Source organism: Megalobrama amblycephala, linkage group LG23, assembly GCF_018812025.1.
Source record: "Megalobrama amblycephala isolate DHTTF-2021 linkage group LG23, ASM1881202v1, whole genome shotgun sequence".
In the NCBI taxonomy this organism is placed as follows: domain Eukaryota; kingdom Metazoa; phylum Chordata; class Actinopteri; order Cypriniformes; family Xenocyprididae; genus Megalobrama; species Megalobrama amblycephala.
The window spans coordinates 21,314,576-21,320,395 of NC_063066.1; positions in this window are offsets into that span (position 1 = coordinate 21,314,576).

Genomic DNA, 5,820 nt, shown 5'->3' on the forward strand with positions numbered 1-5,820 from the left:
GAAAAACGTGTAGAAAAAAAAAACATTTACATGGGGTCAGAGTGCTGCATAAACAGTCATTCTCTGCTGACTGACTCCCATAAACAGTGGAATCTAGTTTTACGTCTTGTCTGAGGGAAACCATTTTAGACATAATACATGGTCACCTTCTCGTCTGGGGTTGTAGTGTAGACATATGCAGTAGCGGCCCTTGCTGCTAAGTTTCACCCGGAAACGGGCCTACTAACAGAAGGGGCCTCAGCTTGCGCTCGAAAAAGAGCCCCGCCACCCTCAATCACGCCACGCACACACCTGGGTCTGAAATTAACGGGGACTTGGGGCAAAAATGCCACCAAAATGAATAAAAATCCCACAAAAATCTTAGACATGGTGCAAAAAAATCTCTGTACAAGTTCTTGTTTTTAATATTTATAAGCAATACCCCACAAGCAAGAGTGCTGTTTTCCTGAATATCAGCAGCATGTTTGCAAATGTAATACTGGTTTTATACAACAGTTCAATACACAAGTAGTTAATATTATAGGTGACTTAGACAATATTGCCAATATTGTCTGTTTTTGCCAATGAAAATAGTTCCAAACAGTAAAGCCATTGACAACAGTTTCAGTTTCGTTACTGAATGTATCCATATTTTTGAATGAATCGGTCTATGAATGACCCACACGACTCTCATAAAGACAGTGGCTGCATCCGAAATCTCACACTCTCTTGAGTAGGTACTTATTTTGAATAAAAATAAGTTACTTTATGACCACAAAAAAAAGTATGTTCTATATAGTATGAATGTACTGCATTCACTATGCTGTCATGTCACTTCACTGGCTGCATCAGAAAATTTAAAAAAGCTGCCATCAGAGGACGCATTCCTGGAAAGAAGGCATCAAGTCATGTCTGAACCCACTGTTAGCTTCACTTCCCGTCTATTGAGATACCTTCATCTGATCGATTTTTGAAGGCAGCTTTGGCCCTGACCCAAATGGCACCTTAAACCCTCACGGTCTTCCTCTGAGTCCGCACTTTCACAACGTAATTCTGCTTTGACTGCCGGGCTCAGCAGAAGTGCACATCGAGGACACATAGCAGCCGCAAAGGGGGCGCTCACGAGCACCCTTCTTTAAGCTTAAATGACGAATGGGACACCCTACGGTCTTGTGGACTTAACGGACACGCGCACACAGCGACCATTGTAAGTCCACAAGACCGAAAGTGCACATGAAGTGTGCCATTTGGGACAGAGCCATAGATGCATTCTTCGCTGCCTTTATTATCCCACAATCCTGTGCTTTCCATTCGGTGACAGTTCAGCTAGAAAAAGAAAGATGGTGTCTGAAACTTGCGTTTTTTGGTCAGTTTGTCTGTAAATGTAAATTTTTGACCAATGATTTCTACTTCTGATGTCATATCTAGTGAGAAATTACTAATTTAGTAATTAAATATCAGCTTAGCTTCCACTAAAGCTTGATCTATTTTGCTGTAGACCATTAAACTGTTATGCTGCTTCAGACGTCTGTCTGAAATCAGTTTTATGAGGTGCCTTCACATGCAACGTTGCCTGCAGAAGACAGAGAGGCAACAAGTCCGATGCCTAAGTTTTCGGGTAAAGCCTCCGCGATTCACAAATCCTCTCCTGTGGCCTCATGGGATAGTAAAATGTCCATCGTAGGCACACTTCAGAATCTCACTGGAAGAATTAGGTCATCCGGGTACTTTTTCCCTACTCGTTTATGAGTACTGTGAAATCGCCCATACTGTATAGTAGAGAAGTATGCTATTTTTGGATGCAGCCATTCACTTGCTTTGTCCTTGAATGAATCAGCCATTTTGAACAAATCATTTGACTAAATGATTCAATGAGTCATTCATTAAGACAATGATTTGCCGCCACCTGCTGGTGGCTTTAGTATAATTTCATTTTAGCTTAAGGACTGAGAGAGTGACAAATGGAATGGCGTTTTTGTTTCCGGTCATGATTGTAACAGAATGCGTTTATAAATAGACTATTAAGAGTGAAATATGATATAACATTTTTAAATATAACAGAGAAAGTAATTGATTCGACTTATTGCTACTGCCACCTGCTGGTATGGAAAGGCATTTCATCTTATGCAGGCGCAGAACGGACGTGCTACTTGGCCGTTGGCTGTCGAGCGTCGGTTTGGTGTGTCAGGCCAACTTTGGACATGGACGTGCGACGTGCGACGTGAGCCAACCCCGCAGTCTTCTTTCGTCGCCACTAGTTCGTCGGCGTCGACTTAGTGTGTTTCTGCCTTTACACTCAAACACACCTAAAGTGTATTACGGAATAGGACTTTCTACTTAAAGGATTACTTTACTCCAGAATTAAATTTTCCTGTTAATTTACTCACCCCTTTGTTATCCAAGACTGTCTTAAGGCTGAAATTAAGGTTTTTGAGGAAAACATTCCAGGATTTTTCTCCATATAGTGGACTTCAACAGTTACCAAGGGGTTGAAGTTCAAAACTGCAGTTTCAATGCAGCTTCAAAGAACTCTACAGGATCCCAGATGAGGAATAAAGGTCTTGTCTAGCGATTGGTCATTTTCTAAAAAAAAAAAAAATAATAATAATAATGTTTATACTTTTTAACCACAAATGCTCATCTTGCACTGCTCTGCGCCACGCATGACGTAATCACGTTGGAAAGGTCATGCGTGACGCAGACGGAAGTACTGATCCAGTGTCTACAAAGCAAACGTGCAAAGACTAAGTCTGACATCCTTTACAAAAAAAGGTAAAACAACGATGTTGAACGATTTTGAAGTTGGATGAGAAAATTTAGACCGCGGTACTTCTGCCTACGTCACACGTGTAACCTTTCCAATGTGATTACGTAATGCGTGGCGCATCTCAGAGCTAGTGCAAGATAAGCATTTGTGGTTAAAAAGTAAATACTTTTATGTTTTTCTTTCGTTTCGCTAAACAAGACCCTTATTCCTCGGCTGGGATCGTGTAGAGCCCTTTGAAGCTGCACTGAAACTGCAATTTGGACCTTCAACCCGTTGGTAGCCGTTGAAGTCCACTATATGGAGAAAAATCCTGGAATGTTTTCCTCAAAAACCTTAATTTTTTTTCAACTGAAGAATAAAAGACAAACATTGTGGATGACATGGGAGTGAGTAAATTATCATGAAATTTTAATTCTGAAGTGAACTAAACCTTTAACTTCAGCTTAAATTAGAAAGTTAATGAGGAAAAATGGGTCATTTTCAAAGCATTTGACAAAAAATGCACTTCATTGTGGGAAATGGTTTATTGGAGGACGTTATGGAAAAATTAGAAGCAAGCAACACTTTGAAACTATATGGAGTTTGTGTTTATGCATATAAAAGATTGGAGTATTTTAAAATTGAATGGTTGTTTTGGGTCAGTGGACATCAAAAACAAAAAAAAACTTGCAAAATTAAATAAACAGTCTTTAAAGTTTCAACATCACCATGTTGCACAATCCTTATGAGACTTCAGACAAAATGGTGAATCACTGCAATAAAATTTTTCTTTCTATCATTTTTGTTTCCAACACTTTTCTGACATCAGCTGAAGGAAACAACCTTATTATCCAAACATCATAAAACATCCATAAACGTAAAACTCCAGTTCACTCAACTAATGGAAGCCTTTTTTTTTCTACACTGTTTTTCCAAGATAGCCCATTTAGACCAGAGTTTTTTTTTATTTACAAGACATAAAGAATGTTTATTGCCAAACCTTTATGGTTAACCTATACTCCTAAACTTCAGCTTTCAACATAAACAAAGTGAAATGACACAAACAACAGGCGCCAAACACCACATTTAACATTCTACATAACTCAATTATGCACACAAGGGTTTTCCTGCCCTCAGCAGAAGACAACAGGACTTAAGATGTGGCAGAAGGAGTTTCTCTGAGACATTTGGTAACAATTTAAGCTAACAGAGGTAGGGGGTATATGCCCTGAACACCTCATTAACCTGATTGGCAACACATCAGCACCCGGAGACATTAGCTGATAAACAACCATCAGCACACATTCAGAGGGAGCACCCTGCTAAAAATACACTGCAAAATACTTTCCTCCCTTTAATCACCTCAAACCATGCTTTTCTTTTCCCTACAGCCAAAGATGTTGTATGAATACAAAACCGCTAACACCTGAAGAGCAGCAAGTCTGGAAAACTTGTGTTATGAGCTCACACGAACATTTAAACTAAACTTGGCAACATTGTTAGAGTTGAATTTGAGTAAAGGCCCTTTACTCACATCATATTCCCGGTCTTATTGTGCAAAATTTATTTACCAATGCATATTACTCCACGGAAATACACTTGTAGCCTTTATTAAAAAAAATAGCATTGAAATAACTTGCTTCTAAAAGAACTTTCCTATTCCACTGACGTAACTTAGTATGTACAGGTTTGGACACCGTTTCAGCAAACTCGCATTCAAATCTGGGTTTATTCTGGTATGTAACACCCACTTTCCACCATGCAATCAATTCCTGGTGAATAAATTTATGTTTGTAATGTGTGATTAAACAATTTCTTGCTTGAAGCTTTTCACTTGAAACACCAGCGTTCAAAAGTTAAATTTCTTGATTTTGAAAGACATTGCACACCAATGCTGCATTAATTTGATTAAAAATACAGTAAAACGGTACACTGTAAAAAATGACCATGATTTTAATGGTAAAAGACTAAAATTGCTATGGTGAAAAAGTTACAGAAAGTTTCTGTACTATATACAGTGAATAACTGTAATCGATCTAATGGTACATTTAATGTAATTTTACGGTAAAACTGTTTTTTTTTTTTTTGGAAGTGAAAAATAAGTCATTGTATAATTGACAGTGAAAAAACGTAAATTGACATTCCCACAATTCCCTGCATGACACTTCACATTTGATGTATTTTTGTTGAAATAACTTAGTTTTTTTTCTAATCAGTTATGAACATTAGGGTTTTATGTTACATCTAATGTTGTTAAATTAATGTTTATTGCATTTTTAAAATTTCATGTGTTACCATGATGGCGTTTTGTGTTTGTGTGAATGACCGTGTGCACCTTCTAGTATTGTACTTCTCAGCTTGTGATGAGCTTTGATTAGTCATGTGACTCATCACCACTATGTTTGGTGGTTGTCAGTGTATTACAGAAGGTACAAAAGAGATATTACGCTTGAAATATGCTTTTTTACCGTAAATTTAACTTCTTTTTAAAAAAAAACGTAATTATTACAATGTAAAACTTAAAATTATACGGTTTTGAACCGTAAAATAGACAGTAAACTAAGTACCGTAAAACCTAAAAAGTTGCTACCATATTTTTTACGGTAAAGTTCTGGCAACCACAGCTGCCGTTTTTTACCGTAAATTTTACAAGGATTTTTTTTTTTTAAGCGTAATATTGTGAAATATTACGAATTAAAATAACTTTTCTATTATATAGTTTATTGCAGTTTAGCTGAATTTTCAGCATCATTACTCTAGTCTTCAGTGTCACATGATCCTTCAGAAATCATTCTAATATGCTGATTTGCTGCTCAACATTATCAATGTTGAACAGTTTTGAAACTGCTTGATATTTTTGTAAAAAACAAATTCAAGATTCTTTGAAAGTTCAAAAGCATTTATTTGGAACAGAAATATTTTGTAACATTTTAAATGTCTTTACTCTCACTTTTGATCAATGTGATGAGTTCTAGCTGAATAAAAATATTAATTTCTGTAGTGCATGTTAAGAAAAACCAGCTGCGAATGATGTTACACTGACTTCAGAGTTCAGCTTTTCAATTCATGTCAGAAAAGAGCGAGCGACCAAAGGG